The sequence below is a fragment of the Bombus pascuorum genome, chromosome 8, assembly GCF_905332965.1.
Source record: "Bombus pascuorum chromosome 8, iyBomPasc1.1, whole genome shotgun sequence".
Lineage (NCBI taxonomy): Eukaryota > Metazoa > Arthropoda > Insecta > Hymenoptera > Apidae > Bombus > Bombus pascuorum.
This window is the reverse complement of record NC_083495.1, coordinates 13,003,314-13,024,228: the sequence shown is the minus strand read 5'-3', so window position 1 is coordinate 13,024,228 and position 20,915 is coordinate 13,003,314. Positions and strand designations below refer to the sequence as shown.

The following is a 20,915-nucleotide window of genomic DNA, read 5'->3' as shown; positions in this document are numbered from 1 at the left end:
GTTTTTCTTTTATTTCTATTAGAAAATTATATTTTGTAATGCTGCGACTAAGAAGTGTTAAAAAATTCGTATCGATATTTAACATGCACGAGCTTAATGGAACTCTCGCTGTTTTATACAAAGATGTTGAACGTACCGATGGTATTACCTTTTAACGCTACCAGTAATTACTTTTACAAATAGAAATTGCTCTTAAATTCCATACTGTGGTATTTCCATAAGCACGCAGGACATTACACGATGAAAGAAACAAGATTTTTTAACATTTGCACTTACAGCGTTGTCTACGAGACATCTTCGTTCGACATATTGTAATGTCTGTTGTAACGACAGCCAGAAATATTCGCAGTCAGCGTAACCTACGATAAAATGGCAAATGCTAAATACAGAGAACGAGTACCTCCATGTACATTATCATAACTGGAAAAATAAAGCTGAAACGACATTGTCTTTATGTTTAGAATCACACCTTCTAAATATCTCCTAGTTTTTTTGTAACACCCTGTATACTCGTCGAACGATAGGGGACGAACCCCTCGAACGAATTCGATTCGAAAGAAGCGAACGAGTAATCGTGGGACAAAAATCGAGCCACCCGTTCTCCCATATGCATGCACATGTATATTTTTACCTCCCTTATGTCGCACAATACGCGCCATCGTGTTGGTTATACAGTGGCGCCTGCGTGCCACCGTGGCCACTTTATTTTCGGTGATCTACCGATCCGAGTAAAATCGGAACACTCGTTCTAGCGGCAAACTTAACGCGTTTATACGCGCCACGCACTCCAGCAATGTTGGAGAAGCCGACGGTTTTATCTAAAATTGCATCGAGATCACGATCGCGCGTACAAACTTGGGAAATTGAAACTTTGGTATGTTTTCAGTTGGTCGATGATTAACGAGGAATTAAACTGTTCCGTCAGGTTCCTGATTATATCGGTGAAAGATTTTCGTGAATAAGATATCCATTGGGCAAAGTTTTGGTTTTCTCGATTCCGTGAAGAAATAAGACGAACAGGATTCGTAGATATACTTCATGTAGTATATAGAAGTATAAGTGATTTGCCAAGCAATTTTTGGTTTCTTTGGCCGTGGAAGATCGTAAATATCGTCTTTTGAATATTGAAATATCTGGAGGATTTTTATATATTTAATTTCTAACTAATTAATTAATAGATGGATTTGTATGCGAATTCATAATTTTATGAATATAGCTAAAGATATATAAAACCTAAATAGGCGACTGTTTTATTTACTAAATATTCCAATGGGTACTATATTTTGGATTTATTTATAGAATTTTGCATATTATACATATGCGTTGTTTGCATTATTGTACCTTTCGGTTTCGTAAAAATCCACGAAAGAGAACAAAACTCCGCGGTCTGGTAATTACGAAGACAGAAAAATCCGACATCCGTCGTGAATGACGGATTTGTTACTTCCACATAGAGTTAAACCGAACCGAACTATTCGAAGTTGCGTGAAAAATTCTGAGTCTCTATATCGATTCGTCACGTGCATCGAACATCGGACTCGTCACGCTTCATATGAAAAAAGAATTTCATTCGATGGGCAAATACGATGACGTGGTTCGAGCTATCGTCGCCTAACAAGCTGGCAACTCAAAGTTGAGATCCGTTATCGATTCTAATCGAAATACCGCGAAAGATGCGTTTATCGAACCTCTCTCGCCGTTAAACGGTTCGGCTATCATCGGATCGAGATCGATCGCTGCGTTAATTCGCCGATGAACAGCTCTCGATCGACGTGACGCGTTCGAATTAATACGCCTCGATGAATTATTCATGCCGATCGACCGTTTATCGATCGTCGTGGATATAATGGAAAACACGTCGCGGTTCTGTTCTTACCAATGCTATCTTATCGATATAATTATTGAAATTCGCAGACTTTTATTTGACTTACGACTGATTTATGCCACGTTCGTGACATGGATTTTGTAACTTTTTGTGAAATTGGTAGATCTGTATATACCGTGTAACGTACATACAGTGGCAGTAAAAAGTATTCGTATATGCCTTTATTTTAATAATATAAGAAATATTCTTCTGTCGGGTATCACGTTATACAAACGTATGTACGACAATGTACGTATCGCTAAACGATACGAGATATAATACCCTCGGATTTAATTAATTTGTATGTAACTGCTACGATAAGTACGATAGTGTTAAAAAATTTATTGTAGCCACTGTACACTGTACAGTTATGTTTATGGTTTTCAAACTTTCAAGGTTTTCTTGTCTTAAATGATAAAGTATCGTGATATGAATTTATTAACTTCCATAAATTCAACATTTACTAACTCTATGTCCACAAATCCCGTCTTTTTAAAGTTAAATTTCGACGATCACTCTGATAAGAATTTCATATAATCAGTGGATATTAGTACTTTTTCCGAAATTTTCAACGTGTCAAGAGACAATTTCATTGCGTTTTCGGTATTTTTTGGTGAAGTAGAAAGTAATATAAATACCTAATTGCCTAATACCCAATTCGTGAGTTTTGTAATATTCGATTTATCGAATACGATTATACAATGCTATTATTCGACGCACAAAAGTCAATAAAACTCGTCATCCCCCCTGAAAGTACATTTTCTTCGTGAAAATCGTAAGATTGTCTGAATTCAGCATGCGATCGCGATCGTGATTCGTACGCTCGCGGTCCGTGTTCTTCCTCTAGCCTTTCTTTGTGTCCGATTTGAATAGAACAGCGTGCTCGTATTCGAATGAAACGAACGTAACGGGCAGCGGCGAAAACGTAACCGCGAGTCGAGTATCTGGGAAAACGGCGTGTCCCGTTACCTTCGATGAATACGTTTCTTCCTCGATCGTGGACAATGGCGTTTAGCTTGTCCTGGGATGGATTGCTCGGACGAGGATTGTGTGCTTTGAGAAATTAATATAGCTGTGGGAAGGAATCGACGAGATGTAGATAACGAATGCAGACTGTTTAGATAAAGTATCGAAGTTGAAGCATCGGGCATGAAGCATCTTGCAGTTTGGAATTTTTGTGAAAATGATGCAAAGGACGCGATAGAGTTAAGCGTAGCTTATTGAATAATAAAAGAATCAGATTAAAATATAAAAAAAAGAATAAATAACATTTGAAGCTTTATTCTGATTATTTTATTATCCAATACGATATGTTTAATTCCATCGTGCTCTCTTGCATTGTTATTGATCCGGTTATCTTTTAGTTTCCGGGAATAAATCTTTCAAGTTTGACGAGAATATAGTCGACGAAGCATCAACGTAACTAGTAAAAAATATAATATAATATATAATGCAAGTGAAAATGTTCAAAATACGAATGGAGTACACTCGTACAGCTCGATATTAGAAATCGCAACGTTATACGGAATTTTACTATCGACTTCTTAATACCTACTGGAACAAAAACATTATTAGTAAGTCGGTATACGAAGGTAATAGAAAGTTTGCTCCTGGAATAGCGCATACTTAGGGAAAAAAAAGACTCGATTTTCTCCAATCTACTGCAACCTCTACCGTCAAGTGCCACGAATATCGAACCGTACTTTAGAGTACAATTACTCATACACGCTCCATGTGTGATTTTATCTTCAGAAATGAACCCCGTATCTTTTGCCGGCAACCTAGTAATTTAACATTCATCGTTTACCCCATTATTGTAATTTATCTCCATTCAACATCGGATGGAAACTTCTGCTCTAAAGCAGCATGTATTGATTGTGCGAAGAGTTGTACGTATTTCATGTAACTCGGGTTTCAACAAATTATTTTCAGTATTGGTTTTTGTAAAGATATGATTATACGAAAGATGAGAGAATAATTTCCACGATTAAATTAATTACCAAAGCCGAATCAATCTTCGAAGCTTAAGAAAGTATCGAAGGAAGAGAACGAAAGCAGATACGACACAACAACTCTAAACGTCTTCAAATCAATCAAATCAGTCTCCAAACCTAACCTATACCCATACCCCAATTTAATAGAATTAAAGGGAGTTGAACATAAAACGATAGCCCTAAACTTTCTCAAACCAACCAAATCAGACGCAAAATCCAATTCACACGCAAAACTCGAATTTAGAAAGAAAGGAACCGAATATAAAAGAGTAGCCTTAAACTTTTTCAAACCAACCAAATCAATCATCAAGCCTGTCTCAATTCTTTCAAAACCATAAAAGTAAAAAGACCAAAATAAGAAACTCAGTATGTAAAGCTTTAAAAACAAGATAGAAGGAGAATGAAGAGAGAGCGAGAGAGAGAGAGAAAGAAAATTGGAAATCCACGGACGCGTGTACTCTCGGATGCACCGGCTTGCAGTTCCGCCACTGATTGGCACCGCGTTGGAGAATGGCGTTACGTGTACGCGCGCGCGCTCTCTCTCTCATGTGACACACAGAAGGTCTTATTCACGCACATACACGCAGACCAACAGACGGTCGCACCCACACACGTAACGCCGGTTTGGCAACACGGCCGGTGCAAGGCCCGTAACAGCCTGTTGGCCAACATCGGGTGGTGCACGAGCGCATGCGCGTGCACGCCTTCGCCTTCGTGACACTTTAAATAAACCATGGTGGGGTGTAAAAGGGGGGCAGGCACAAAAATGATAAACCGCTACAAAAATCCCGATATAGACGCGAGCACGCGCGCGCGAGCCACCGCGACCGACCGACCGAGCGTGCCGATTGCGCACCACGCCGCACGGTGGCATAGAATCAACCTTCTGTGTGCTGACCGGAATTGAATGACGATGCATGGTCGGCTGACACGCACGGGGTTCACAAATCTCCCGGAACGGACTTCTTGACGCGGCCCTAACCCCCTTGCTGTACGAGTTTCTTAGTAGATTCTTATAGGTTTATTATGGTTCCGTACGCTATTTTTTAGATATTTTTGCAGATTTTTTTCTAAACAAACTATAAGGAATTTTTTGGATCGAATCTTTGCACGTATATTGATTAACGTTTGTAGAATATTACCCACTTTTTTTTTCCTAGTGAAAATAACCAAGATATGTAATCGGAATTATGCGCAGCTTTTACTATACTGACACTCGTTAATTTGTAATTTATACGTATTTAGTGATCGTCAATGAAGAGACGAAGTTAACATTAACTTTTTATTACAAATACAATCTATTTTATCGGTTGAATCGTAACCATAATTCGTGCCACGAATGTGACCGGATAATCGATATTATAAGGCTAAGGGTTAAAGATAGGGTAGTTGATGCAGATGTAAAGGGGTGCAGCGAGATGGATGTTAAAGCTTCATCGTTATGTGTCATAGGGGTCTGTCGGGTTTTACCGGGTTTCTTCTGTCGCGTTCGGGCCAGACACGAGTTGAACGTGAGAGATGCTTGTGCATTGTACTTACATGTGTACTGGGCGCGGTGAGAGTCCTGCAGCTCGATCCGAACGCTCCGAACAATTCTACTGGAACGAATGAGAACTTGTAGAATTTGGCTAAATATTTACGGAAATTTGGCAACGAAAGGGGCAATCGGCTGTGAACGATTTATCAAAGTTGTATAAAATTAAGTCAAAAAAGAATAAACTAATAAATCTCTTTATAGTGTTTGAAGCTTTTTGATCTCAGAGGAATATGTGTTTCGTTTGTTGAATATATGACGATAATTTTGGAGATACAAAGGAGATATACTTTTACCAAAACCAAACAAAATTGTTGTACTATTTTTGTTAAATTAGTAACTTTAATTATGGGGTAAATTGTTTTTTCTAAATATCTGTTATTATATTATTTCGTCATTGACGAATGTTGATATATTCTTCTTGGTTAATTTCAATTCTTCTGATTTCCAGTTGGTGTACTAAATATTTTAATAATGCCATTTATATTATACATATATTTACGTATAATGTTATATTTACATTAAAGAAAAAGCATTCCAAATAATAGGTTAATCGAAAGATAGTTGGGTGCAGTTCGTCACGGAAAGACATTGAAAATTTACAAGGATTTTTACAACAGGAAGCTTCCTGTTATCGCCAATCGAAGGGAAATTGAAGTTCGAAGAGAGGTTCTTGACGAGACGAAGAAATCTATGCCTCCTTTATCGATTTCTCTTCAACCTGTATCCATAAAATTTGCATGTTTGCTTGCAACAATGTTCCAATTACTGATAATCCAATCCAAATTTCCCTACATAACTTGTTTTTCAAACCTTAAATATGCCATTGTATAATCAATCTACAGATAAGTACGTATTTTATTTCCTTAATTTGCATTCCAAAAAAATTCTTTTCCTATGAAAATCAGTAACGATGCAATAAAATTAAAAGATAAAATTCTTCTCTTTTAATCTTTCCTCTACTACACCTTGTAATATGTAAATTTATTTCTTATATAAAAATTGGTCTGTTTTCGTACAAACGGATTATTGCGTTCACAATAATAATAATAATAGAAAAAATAAAAGTAATCTGACTTAATTCGATTACTATTAACAGGATTAAAAAAAAAAAAAATCCCTACTTGCCTTACAATAAAAATTTTTCTTGTTTAACACAGAAATGATCACTTTCTTATAACCAAATCCATTACCAATAAAGGTAAATATGTTATATATCTTTCGTAAAATACAGTAGCAATTATGGTAAATAGCAAAACTTACTTTTAAATTCAACGTTTTTTTTCCATTTTTTTTGAAGTAATATTTTTCATAATATAAAGTTTGAGAATAGATTTTTCATTTGGAGTGCCATTAATTATAAGTACAACACAGCTTTCACATTTTCATTTCGAGTAATAATTACAAACAGAATCAAGTGGAATTTGGTATAAGGACTTCTCCAATTTACATGCTCGTCACTGTACACGGAACTGCTTCAGTCCGGTAACCCGAGTTCAGTTTATCGCGAACCTAACTGCATAATGTCGATTAACGAGAAAACAAAAGGATAAAAGAAGACAAATCTCGCGTGATAATTCGCACGGGATTACGTACGCGCCGTCTCCTTTATTGATTTACATACTCTGTCCTACATATCGCGCGCCTTATCTCCTTATCTCTCACGTGAAATAGAAAGCGAGTTTGCTGATCGATATCCGACCGGATTCCCGGATATCTATCCATTCTTCCCAGAAACTACTTATCGGTCGCCTAGTAATACACCTTCGTCAACGCTAAAAGAAATAGCGGAACACGGAACATGGCGACAAATTTTTCTTGGCCAAAGACAAAATGATCCTATATTACACCGTAAGAAAATAAAATAGAGTATTTACTGTTTCGATTGTAATAAATTAATTAAATGAAATATTCGTTCTATATTACATTTACCCAGGAGTCAATATCTAAGTATTATAAAATGTAAATACTCGAATTAAATGAATCATGCCATAAGCCTATTGTAAATTCGTTATCAAAGTGGAAGCGAACAATGATGGCGTTCAAACCTCGTATAACGAAGACCTAAATTTTCCGAAGGAATCCAAATTTAGCATCAATATTCCATCATCCACCGCTTTCAAAATCTATCATTTTCCACGATCCCCCTTTTCCACATTTACGGAAATATAAATCGTTAAAACAGTCGTATATTTCAACCTAACATAACCTCCAAAAATCCATTGCTGAATTGCGAATATTTATGCAAATTATATTTTTATAAGTACAATAAAAAGGAACGTGGAAGCTGGATAAAGCGTTGTTTTGCACTACATACTCGTATTTTGTATTACATTTTTGCATATTTCAGTGTCCACAAAAAGCTATTGGCATATACCCTTACCTTTCGACGAACCATTTTTCTTTTTTTTATCAGACCCTATGTTCCATTTTCGCAATATAAAATTCTTGTACTCGTGCGAAAGTGTTGCTAAATTATACAAAATTTAATATTCTTAATTAAGTAACCAAATTAATTAATGTGGAAATAACACGTATACGATGATGTACAAATACTTTTTCTGGATGCTGTATATACGTATTGCACATATATAGAATACATTCTTCTACCTTCAATTTATATATGTCGCATGTTATTGCTATTAATTATCAGTCCGAACAACATGCTTTTTGAATGTTGACGTGTTGTACAAATATCTGCATTTGATGCATTCATTTCCAAGTTACGATCGCTCGAAGTCGGAAAGTTCCAATTTGCCTTTCAGAGCATCTTCCAGCTTCGTTTGCATTCGTCCATAACTTTCCCGTCACATTTTCCACAAAGAACTGTATTTTTATGATACCTTATCAAAATTTTAGGTGTCCGAAGGGGTACGGCACTTGGAAGGAGTACGATCATCCTCTATTTCTATAAACGCAGAAAAGTCCGCAGTGTACCCATCACTCTCCATTGCTCCTCTCTTAACCATCGATTCCACCCGAGTCTGGGTCCACCTGACCGGTAAGTCGATCGAGGCTCTCCCCGTTAGCCGTGAACACCGTCCAAATCGTTCACTCTCGTCGAATCCGTGCCAGCTTTCAGTCGGCTCGCTTTATTCCGACGCTTCGTTTCAGCTGGCCTACATACACGATACCGTGTTCCTTGCTGCGCGCCCGTTTCTCTATCCTTTTACCAAACGAAACAAAACGGCGAAAAGAGCATACCGGTAGCCGAACAAAAGCTACGCCCGGCGCTCACGGTATTTTCTTTCGACGCGTTTAGCCAGCAGTTCGCGCTAGAAAGAATAGACGAGGCGAGCAAAATCGTGCACGTACGTTGCTTACAATTGTATAACTGTTCCTGCGAATGTGGAGCAATTAAACGCGTAAACGGGACCTGATCGTTTCGAATTAATTGCTCGTGTCTGCCGTAGCTCGTCGGAAGTGGTCAGTATTGGTGTTTCTGGTAGCACAGGCGATCGTGGACGATCGCGAGAGTGCTAGCACGCGGTGGTTCGCGCACCTGACCTCCTAATGTCGACCATTAACCTTAGTGTTACGAATCGTTCAGAAGCCACGTTGATCATCCACGATGATGGATAGGTCGAAGAAAATTGCGAATTTTTATGTATTTACGGGGAAAAAATTAGTCCTTCTCGGTCGGCATATTTTTCTTTCACTACCAACCGATCGAAGCAATAAATATTTATCACTAGAATCACCTCGTTTGACTTAGAAGACAAAAATGCTGCTGCTGCAGTGGCGACATCTGATGGTAAAGAGTTAAAGATTGAAAAATTCGCATAATGCCAGTAATACGAAAAAGATATATAAAATATCTAAAGTATAGTATTGTATCTGTTATATCTACTTCTGCAATAATAGGTAATAATAACAATGATTCGATTATACCGTGAATAAAGGAAATTATTCATAAGTACGTTGGGAAAATATAGTCGAGATAGCGTGTACAGGCTTTAACATGTAGCGCCATAAGAATGTCATACAAATCATGTACAATATATTAGTTTTTAAGTAATTTTTATCTTATCACCAAGTGTGTTCAGTTTTTGAGATGGGTTTTAAGAGGTTAGGTACCACTGCAGTCATCCATTTTGATCGCGAACGTTAAGGGAGAAGAGTTAACCTACAATTATTTAGGATTAGAGTTCGAAGCCACTTGATTGCGCGCATCCTTTTTCGTTTGGACAGAATCATTTATAAGAATGTCTCTGCGGTTATTCTTACGTATGCGATGTATTGCTGCAATTTGTATTACGTAATTCATGCATAATATGCACGAACGTAAGTTTGATATGTCAGTAGAATGTTAATCTGTCATTAGAGCGAGAGAAATCTGTCGAAATTACGTACGAAGCAGAATAATACATTCAAAAATGTTTCTAGTTATAAATACCTGTTCTCATTGCGTAATACCCTTTCGAAGAATTTTAATTTCTATTCAAAACTTTTTTCACCATATTCGCTTAGATGTACTAATGAAAAACATTATCGTAGATAGGAAACCGAAATTGTGGAATAAGTGAAACAAATACAAATGACAAATAAAGCTGAACGAGTACAAACATTCGTAAAATTTTCCTTTCGCCGGAACGATACGCTTATCTTTTATGATTGTTTCATCTTACTTCACGTTTGTTCTTTGTTCATCTTTCTTTCTTGTACAAAGTTTGGTTAAGAATCGGAGCATCCCTACGTCAATACAGAGCATCATTTAATTAACCTTCGAACGATATCGTTAGATCATAGGAGACTACAACAATTCGAGTTAATTAATGTATTTCCATATACGTGTATAACATTTATATAACTTGTTCCATTTAAGTGTTTTATTATTTGCCACTTTTTTCTGAATTCTTACACTTCCCAAATAATGAATAGGATATAATAATGAAAGGGTTTGTTGAAAAACTAATTTTGCTCAAGGAAGAACAATATTTGGCGTGGAAAAATTACTATTTCAAAATCTGAAATAAGTAATACCGGATTGCCAGGCAATAAATTAATCTATCATGCAACGGGTTAAACTTGCTCAAACTTCGTCATCTCAGAAACTTTGGGAAAACGTTTTCCTTGGTTGTAGAACGATTACGCGAGGCGTGGATCGATTCGAGGGTCGGATTATCGTTCGATTAGCGTTTGGTAGGCCCGGTGAGAACCCTCCCAATGCGTTGCTGGCCCGTTTGAATCGCGTCCCGGTAATATATTAAAGGCAGATGAACCGAAGCGGTGGCTATTTTCGCCGCGAAACGTTTAATTTAGCGTCTAAGCACGCGGACGATATATCGTCCGACGCGCTAACAAGTCTAACCCTTTCAGTGTCGCAATTACGCGGCGAGATTAATAGCGACGTTTCTATTTAGCTTACGGGGAGAGACGAACGAGCGAACGATGAATTATTTTCGCCCTCGGACGCGAACTGGAACGCGAACGTCGAAACCGATCGGAGAAAATTTCACGCCGTGTTACCACAACCGCAACCGGGGATATTGATTATCGCGATGGATCGTTCTGGACGATCCAACCGGCTTCCATCGTAAATATAAACGTTCTGGACGGATGGTGCGCGATCGAGACTATGTAGACTCTGGGATTCGAGGTGATCGGGTTTAGGTGCAAGCGGGACCTTGTTTCTTCTGCCACTAAAGGATGTTAGATAATGATGGTTATTATTATCAGGTCTAATAATGGTAATTCCATTTATTTATTAAGTATAATAATTTGATAATAACGATGTACGTACGAATGGGTCATTTGATATTATCATTTTGTTCTTGTTTTTTGTTTGATTGTTTTTTTGAGGATGCTAGATGATGATATTATTACGAGGTGTAATGTTGGTAATAAGGATATATGCAGAGTAGGTCATTTGATATTATCACAGTTTTGTGGTTGATATTATGATAATGTCTGTTTTGAATCTTTGGCGTTTTAATAAAATCTTTTATATCTTTTAAAAAATTTGTCAGAGAATGTTATATAGGATATAGTATTAATATGAAATTATTGGATATTATTACTTTATGATAGTACAGAGTCAATCTTCCGAGAAATTATAGTTATGGATTCGGGGGGCTTCTCTTTTTATAGAATTTTCATTTTTGTTTCTGATCGCTGAAGGGTTTACATAGGCATATGTACATTTTGCGATTATAAGCTTGAGACCACTCCCTCTCGAGCAGAGCGTAAATTGTTTCGTGGAAATTCACTGATTGGCAGGTGAGGTCTGTTGTATAGATAAAATGTTCTAGTTTGTGTGGAAAGAAGTCGTTTATGGGATATTATTTCATCCGTTGTAACAACGATTCCTATTTCTCCTTTTAATTTATCTTTCGTATTTTAATCTTATTTTCTTTCTTAACTTAAAAATATGTATAAAGGAATCGACGCAAAATTCGAGCTCAATTCTTGTCGTTATTAAATGATTTTCAGAAATGTTACAATTACGAGAAAAATATGCGAAATTAGGGGAACATTAGATAAAATACAAAAATCTTATGACCAATTCTATGATCACATTTAATCACACGATAATTGCTATTAACAGCAATGAAACAAATAAAAACGTAATGTTAACAATAAAATCGATGTGTTTGGTGAACTTTCACTCGTCACAGCTTCTAAGAGTTAACATCTATTTGTTCTTACAGCTACAATTTAGAACTCGAATTCGAAATAAATTGCGAAACTGCGAAACTTGGATGCTTTAACCTTTGTGTTCCACAATTAGCATTGCTGTTTGTTGACCGAGGGAGATCGAACGTTTTCCAGAAAGAGGAGCTCACTGACGTGCGGCGATCCGTCAGAGAGGACGAATTGTTGAATCGCCGCCAAGAAGGAAGCGTTTTGCAAAATCTTACGAATTAACTTGCATACACATTCTCGAAGTCAAATACATAGTCGAGGACCAGGAAGAAGAAAGTCGGAGATTGCAGAAGAAAAATACATGTAAGTACATTTTTGTTGAATTTCTAATTTTATCTCGATAGGAGAAGAAAGTTGAAGATTACGGATGACGAACATACGTAAGTACATTTTTGTTGAATTTCTAATTTTAATTCGATAGAAGAAGTTTAACATGACACTATCGAAAATGAAAATAACCTGTTACGTATAAACATGTCAGTCCCTAAAAAATAGTTAACAGATTGGCAAAGTTTTATGTAAGTTTTAAGAGGAGCAATATTGTAATAATTTCAATGCTGTAACATCGTGATTATACTGCCTATTCTTATGCAAATTTATATTTTTATGGACACAGCTATAGAAATAACGCAATTCCTAATTTACTCCTCAAAAATTCTTAATTTAACATCCAACGTATAATATTCGACAAATTTGAAAATCGATGCAAAAGCACATATTTCTCTCCAAAACCAAATACAAAGAGAATTTCATTAACGTGAAATTGATCGACGATCAACGAATCTTGAAATTGCTTTCCTGTAGAAGAAAAAAAAGAAAAGAAGAAAAAAATGGGAAATGCGACTAATCATGTTCTTCTCGTGTGGTCTTCGGATGAAAAGGAACGTTCTCACCTGTGTTTTTTATGGGAACGTAACGAAGTGGGCTGTTTCTGAGTTGAAACTATCGCGGATAGAAGGCCCGGCGCGCGCCATGATCGACCGAGATGATAGATCGTTTCTAGAAAGTACTCTAGCATACACGCATCACGCAATCGTATCAAATCTATGAAAGTCCACCTACATGTAGGCTGTACACGTACGATTCGCCGTTTCACCTCAAGCAGTGAAACCCGAGACGCTGTCCTTTCGAGCTGCATTTATGCGCCGTGATTAAACGTGAACTAGATACACACCTTGCGGCAAAACAATCCATGTTCTTTCTCTTTTGTAATGTTAGAGACGCCTATTGGTATAGAACCTATCGTACGTATCGATTGTATTCTTATTGGAAGTTGGATGGAATGTTATATGTTTGGTACAAATACAGAGCAGAAAGTTAAGAATTAGGAGTATCACGTGGTTTGCGAGTTTACGAGCAGTTTTATTTTGCAGATCGTAAATGGAAGACGATGGAGACGATAGAAATGGTAAAGGGAGTATGTAGAAATTAGAAAGAAAACGTTACGTTAATTATCTTCGCGTTAATTAATTTCCAATGTCACTTTGGAGCAATTTTCAGTTTTCGAATAGATATTCGCGGTATAGTGTTGGAGCGCGTGTGAATAAACTAATAAAAGTATAATATAGCGATTAAAACGCGAATTTATGATAGTTATAAACGTCCAAGATAATTTTGAAGGGAAATTCTTTTTAGTAGGTTTTATTAAAAAGCACGTGCAAAGAAGTTAATTCAGTTTATCATAGCGTTGATTTTTTATTAATTATAAAGCGATTTTTAGAAATTGGCAGATTGAACATCTTACTCTTAGAAGAAATAAGTAAATGTACGTAAATTATTTCTTTAAACAGAACAAATATAACGAATCCTTAATTCCTTATATAACTCCAATATGGAATTCCAAATTTAATTCCAATGTTTCATAAAATATTTCAGAATACCAGAATACCATATACCGAACACCATAAATATACCATTCAGTATAATACCAAAAATAAGATATCCATAATATTCAATTACATTTCGTGAAATTGACATGCTGGACTTCAAGATCGACGAAGGTACAGATTAACGCAGCATCTGTTTCGAAAAGAAGCTTCAATGTACGAACATGGTCTGTCACCATGCGAGTTTCTTACAATTAGTATTTTTCTGCGTGACACTTAAGATATTCACGATACATAAGCTGCACGTTTCTCGGTGAGAGGAAATGTCAATACAGAAACATGGTGGCAACGATTTACGTCAGCAGAGAAACGAGCATATGATTTCGGCGATCCGTCATCTGAGAAACAAGTGCATTCTTGATATACTTGTATCCACGGAATTTGTGTCGTGTAATTGGAACGGAAACGAGTAGGCGTATATTAATCGATGGACATCAGTTGGTTCGTATTATCTTGCCACGCATCCTCGGTAATTTAATACTAGACGACGAAAATCTACATTTCGAATGATACGAAGTTTAAGACTATTAAATAGATTCGCTACGTTTGCAAATTTTTCATATATTTGACACGTTTCGAATGCTACTACTTCGTGTAATGTATCGAGTACATCGATCAAACTCCAAAGGCTCACCACGTAAATACCTCCATCACCAATTTCTTTTTTCAGATCTCAAAAAAAAAAAAAACCACCCTCTGAAGCTGATCAAAACTTCAGTATCCCACTCCTACAAAATACAAAACATCCCGGTAGAACTTCGGTTGATCTCCATCTATCTAAACTTAAACAGTTTACATAATTGTGCTTTGTACGATAGGAATTCACCGATGGTTTTCCCTTCGTGTAATAAGAATTCATATTCCGATAAACGAATTCAATCGACAAACGTTCAATCGACTTAAAATTCAAACGATTAAACCGATAACTACAGTTCTACCGAGTATCGAGTACATCGCTGAAAGTCCAAAAAAAAAAAAAAAAAAGAAGAAAAGAAGGATAAGGGGATCGTTAGAGTGGCATAAAAATGCAGCGTTCGCCAGGAATTGGCCAGCGCTAGAGCTGCACGCGGTGGCTGCAATATGCACGCAGCGATGATACGCGGCGCGCGACAATTTACGTTACCGAGCAAACTAGTGGATGATTTAAGCGGACCCTGTGTGTCGGCTTGGCTTAAACAACAACAGCTGCGTATCCGCGGCGCACGCGACCAGTGACTCGCAGCGGCGGATCGCACAGCCGATGAAAAACCTTCTATTAGCGGTCTGGCCATCGTTCGGCCCGCGTTATCCTCTGATACATTAATGACGCGTCAAGTCAGCGCATGACAACGCGGCTACCCTCTGGCGCAGAGGTCCATCCTCGATCCTCTCTTCGCCTTCCCTCTTTGTCCGTCTCTCAACCGTCCTACATCTTCCATCGTCGTCTATCCAACAGTTCATCTTCTATCCTCTTTTATTCACCGGTTCAGCCAGTTCAAGCTTCTCTGTCGCGCTCTAGCGTGGTTCTTCTCTGTCTCACCCCGTCTATCTCGCCCCACCCCCGCCACCCTCTCTCTAACCCCTCTGTGCGAACTCTCTGCTACCGGGCTCTGTGAGGAGATCAATAGGGATCCTACACCCCGTTCCTCCGCCGACGTGCCAGAGGAGGACAAAGGTACCACTACTCCTGGCTCTCTGATGTTCCAACGCTTCCACGCACGTGCCTATCCACGATACTCGCGACTCGTCTACGCGTCGTTCCGCGAGTTTTACGCCAGCAGGAATAAAAAAGACGCGGGCGCACTCACGTGGAAGAGGGAACGTCGAGTGGGGATCGCGGGTTAAAGGATCAAGGATGCGAGATCTAGGATCGGGAGTCTGGGTGATTGATAATGAAGTTGGGTCTCCGTTGCGTTTGATGGGCTTTTATGACGGTGGTCAGAGATTTGGATAAGTGTGGAATTGTGAATATGATTATTCTGTAATGGATACAGTTGGTATTGGTATTGGTATTGGTATTGGTACGTGAGTTGGCCAACGTTACGTAACACACTTCTCGTGGATTGTAGGATTTTATTAACAAGTTTCGAGAAGTAAATAATTTATTTCGTAAAGAAGGTAATTTATCGGAAGCGAATGCTAGAAGTAATTAGGAATTTTCAGACAAGTTGGAAGAAAATGTTTGTAACATTTCCACTGTTTCCTTTGTTTCAGTTTAGAGAGTCGATCAGTAAACTGTGGATTTTTATGTATTTACGAGTGATTTAAAAGTGTGATAACGCACAGGATATAAAGCGTAACGTACAAATCAGCGAATCGTTAAACGAATCATTAAAAATATTTTACGATCTGGTAGAAAGTATTCGAAGATACTGTTAAAGGAATTTCTACTCCAGTTCCACTTCTTTAGTTGTGTTCATAAAAATATGAATTTGCATGAACATCCACAGTCTGGTAATCCAATAGCTTAGCGTAGATTGGTTTAATTCGGGGCTATCGTTGATGCGATATATGATTTTCGTTTTGTAATTTGTATTTTATACGATAGAGCCAGTTAATGCCTTTATCGTGTAACCTAGTCCAAATGTAACTCAAACTGTTGTGGTTACCTGTTCCGACGATACTACGTTAGTGTTGAGAGTTCATTTGTTTCGTATAATGTAACGTAATTATTATAACATTTATTATGAATAGGCAGCGGAGTGTGTACTTTGGATCTTAATTTGTATTGTATAACACAGTAGCTACGTATAGCGTAGCTGTTAACATACATTATGCATGTGTAGTTAAAATTGTGAGATCAACTATAAACAATGTTATTACTATATACGTACTATTTTCATATTGTACTACCAGTTGTATAATGTATGTGGCTATCTGAATGTGTAATTTATTGTTTCTAAGAGTATTGTTACTCGTATATTTAACCTAATCTCGATCATTTTGATATTAACCTTGTACCAATGTCTTTTGGAAAATTTTCATACTTTTGCTTTACAAGAAAATTTTGTAGACGAACGGGGAGATATTTGTCTAATACACAAGCTTTCATCGAGATTTATAATTAAAAATTTACACAAATTACCTGTGATTAAATTCGATATATAGAATGGAATATACCAATGGTAAATAATATGAGTAATTTCTTGTATTTATTCATTATGTTTTAGTATAATTGTATGGATATATTAATTATAGAAGTGTAAGTGTTTCGATCGAAGCATTGGTCGAATTCTTAACTGAAACTTGCCAACAGTTAGGAATTACGTAGTTTATCGAGGTCGAACTCGATACAGTATAATACCGTAACAATGTACACTTCCTGAGTTTTCAAACAGAGGAGAAAATAGAGATCTGCTACTTTCTAAATATCGTATCTACCTATGTTTCTAATACTGTAACATAAAATTCCTTAAACGTACAGCCATTAGTCTCTTGTCTGAAAGTTGCTTCGTTAACGGTCGTATAATTCACCATCTAAACTGTATTAATGCTTTTGTGCATCTTTGAAACTCTCACAAATGTGCACACATCCACGATCTATATATCATACATATTCTCAAAGAGATACTCTATCAGTATCAACGTACATCGATCTTATCAATCTCACGAACGCGACTAAAGAAACAGACAACTTAACTGGACATTTGTTATTTTACCAAATATTACAATTTCGTTTTATCCGTCCGTTTCAGCCATTTAATACCATACTTTCGAACGTCTCATATCCTATATACATATGTTTAGGCTGCATAGTTTTATGCATTTACGGCAACTTTGAAGACGTAGAAACGCAGAAAAATGCGCATAATATGCAAGAATATGTACAATACCCAATACACTCTCGCTCCATATATAGTACTCACTCGAAACTATCCAACAATACACTGTCTACAATCTCTACTAAGTAAAACATAAAAATATGATTTTGCATAAATATCCACTTATACGTCTTTATTCCTTTATTATCCTTTATTAATAATTTTTCTACCTTGAAATTTCCCAAAAGACACTACGTCATACAATCGTCCATCACAGGTCAAGACACCAATATCTCGATGGAAAAAGCATTGAAAATGTCTCGGCCTAGAGCATTACCAAACTAGGAAGAGACGGTGCGCCAATTTATCGTCGCGTATCCGCGTATCTCGATCCGGCGTCGATTAATCCCTCTTAATTAATTTCGCCTGCCGGTCGGCGTCGGTCAACGATTCGACTTTCGATCCCGTTCGCGTGGCCACGGTGGCTCGTGGTTTTGTGGAGCAGTCTGTGCAACAACCGGTGCAACCGCGAGTGCACTTTCTTCTCCCGGTGGTGCACAGGCACGTGTGTACACGTGGGTTTGGCGGTTTTAACAGCCACGCGTTACACGCTCTCACAAAATTTCACCGTTTCTCGCTACTACCGTCCGGCCTGGCACACGACTGCCTCGTGCGATCGTACGTGTACACGTATTTGTTTCACGTACGCGTATGCGGCTGGTCGGTGTCGGCACCTTTAACGACCTGAAAGATATCGATTATGCCGAAAATGAAAAACACCACGGAGCCCGATTGTCAGGCCTGGAGAAAGTCGGCTCGCGAGCTACTCTACAGAGGCTGAACGAGTTAAACGACGAGCGAGGAAGAAGAAGAAGATGAAGAAGAAAAAAAAAGGAGATGACACCTGACGTTTTCCTTCCTTTCAGGAGAAAACTCGTCGATAGAAACGACAACGAGAACGGGGAAACGCAGACTCGTAACAATGGAAAGTGGAATCGCTTTTGGATCGTTTCTAATCGAGAGATGGTAAAATTTGATTCGATGGTGATCGTCGGTGACTCACGTTTTAGGTACTACGTTTTCTAAAGTGATCGAATTAAGACGAATTTCACGGGCTAGAAACTCGTTAACAGCATGCACGATTTAGATATTCTGAAAAAATTAAATGTTATAGTTAGTATATTTCAATCTATCGCGGCTGTAAAATATTTGTATGTAAAATTAGCGTGGCAGTGTACGTCTTAAGGATCAACGATGAGTTAAACAAATTTCATTTGCCATCTTTTTCAGACAATTTACATAAATGAATCTTATTTTTTGAAATTGTTACGGAGAGAGGAAGCTTTACGATTTGATTTTTTCTTTGGTCGCTATTCTTCCCATTTAAGTACTTTTACATTAAGCTACTACATTTAAGTATACTTAGAGCATTACAGTAAACTGTCGGATAAGTCAGAGAATAGTATGAAATTTGCGAGGCTGTGAAATATGAGAATGAGCGAATTAATTATCTTGGGACTATATTGTATTGTTTTTTAATAAAAGAAATTTGAACTGTTATTATTTGCGAATAAAAAGAAGACAGAATTCTGTTCAACGCGTACCTTCTTTTGTTCTTTACTTGGTGACTTATCGAATACCAACGAAAATTTGTATTTCTTCTGGCAGCGTAACTCTACGATGATAGAATACGAAGGTAGAAAGTTTCTATTATTTTTGAAGCCACGGAAACATAGCTAAGGATGAAGTTGCGTGGCTTTGGAACATGGAAAACAAAGATTGTTCTGCTTATCTCTGCCGAGAGTTCCAGCGATGCAGGTGTTTCGAAAATAAAACACAGATACGAGCTGAACCATGCTGTGCGTTGTACGAATTTTGTAGAAAATTCATAAATAAAATACGTCAATATGTTGCGTTCGATAAATAAAATTAATCTAAAACCATAGAACGTCGTGCGCATTTCGTTTGTAAAATAAAGAAGAGCAATTCGCGTAATAAATTCATTTAATTGAAAATATATTTTTTAGAGGCAAACTTTCAGAAGATCGTTCAATTTTCAATTGATACTTTGCAAGTGGATTTAGTAGCAAAAATTCAGAATGCGAGAATCATTTATCTTATCACGTCGTGGTATTCCAAATGCAACGATTCGATATTCAAAGAAACTTCTAAATCGCGAAAAAGAGAGGTATAAAAGAGATATGCGGACATCCTTTCTGCAAATATCTCGGTGAATTATCTATTCTTACCTTTGCTCTACTTTTTTTCGGGCCATGGAAAAACCAATTTTCTTGCCAAATCGTAGAACATCATTTCCTAATATCTGTGGACGCAAAACAGTGCTCGACAAAAATTTTTATAAAATTACGAACTTCGCGGTAAATGAAATATATAACATCTGGTCCCTTCGTTAATATAAACAAACGAGAAGTACAAATATAATTTCGAACGACACGATTATATGAGACTACGTTATTTTTTTCAATAACCATCAAACGTTATTTAATATTAATCTGTTTGTTTGGTTTAACACAATTGATTCAAAGACACGCAAAGTAAAATACTCGTCAAAATATCAATAAACCAAAAGCTCTATGTAAATTCCCTTCTATATCCATAGAAACACGGATTAGTCTAAATACCTGAAATCTGCAGATAAAATCAAAATCAAATCGATGAACATTCAAAAATCTATGTAACAAGCAAAAATAAAAATCCCTATTTAAATTCTAGCTCTTTCTATATTCATGAATTTGCCTAAGTAAATCGATTAACGTAAAGAAATCTAGAAAACGTCCTAAGCAAAATACCCATTACAATACCATAAAATAAAAATCTCCGCTTAGATTCCACTTCTTCCTCTATCTTCAAACCATGAGCGTGTCCAAATTTTTCTAGACACCTAGAATCTGCCAAGAAAACTCTAACCAAACCCAACGCGACTATCCTAGAACCCTAGACACATCTTTCGGCTGAGGCTGCGCGTTCAAGGTCTCTTCGCATCCATCACCTATCTTCTCTATCCTGCACCGTGAGGATTTCATCTCAGGTGCGAGGCTTCATGTTGAAAATAGGTAAGATTCATCGTTGGGCTCGTGTCCGGTGACGATGTCGGACGTGCACGCGGCACATAGCATAGCTGGCGTGGCACATCCGTGACCGGTGGATTTGGCCAGGTCCCCGAGCCACCTGTTCCCCGCGTTCAGATGCCGGCCGCACAAATAAAGAGAAAGAAGCGCGACAATGTGGCAT

At 37.4% G+C, this 20,915-nt stretch overlaps 1 protein-coding gene across 1 annotated transcript in view; it reads right to left on the bottom strand.

Annotated features, from left to right (window-relative positions):
• The window catches only part of LOC132909626 (centrosomal protein of 290 kDa), a 170,057-nt gene that overhangs the window by 41,306 nt on the left and 107,836 nt on the right, over positions 1-20,915 (bottom strand). The window contains exon 24 of the mRNA XM_060964561.1: positions 5,398-5,453. The gene's annotated coding sequence lies outside the window, so the exon portion shown is untranslated. The remainder of the gene's footprint in view (positions 1-5,397; positions 5,454-20,915) is intronic.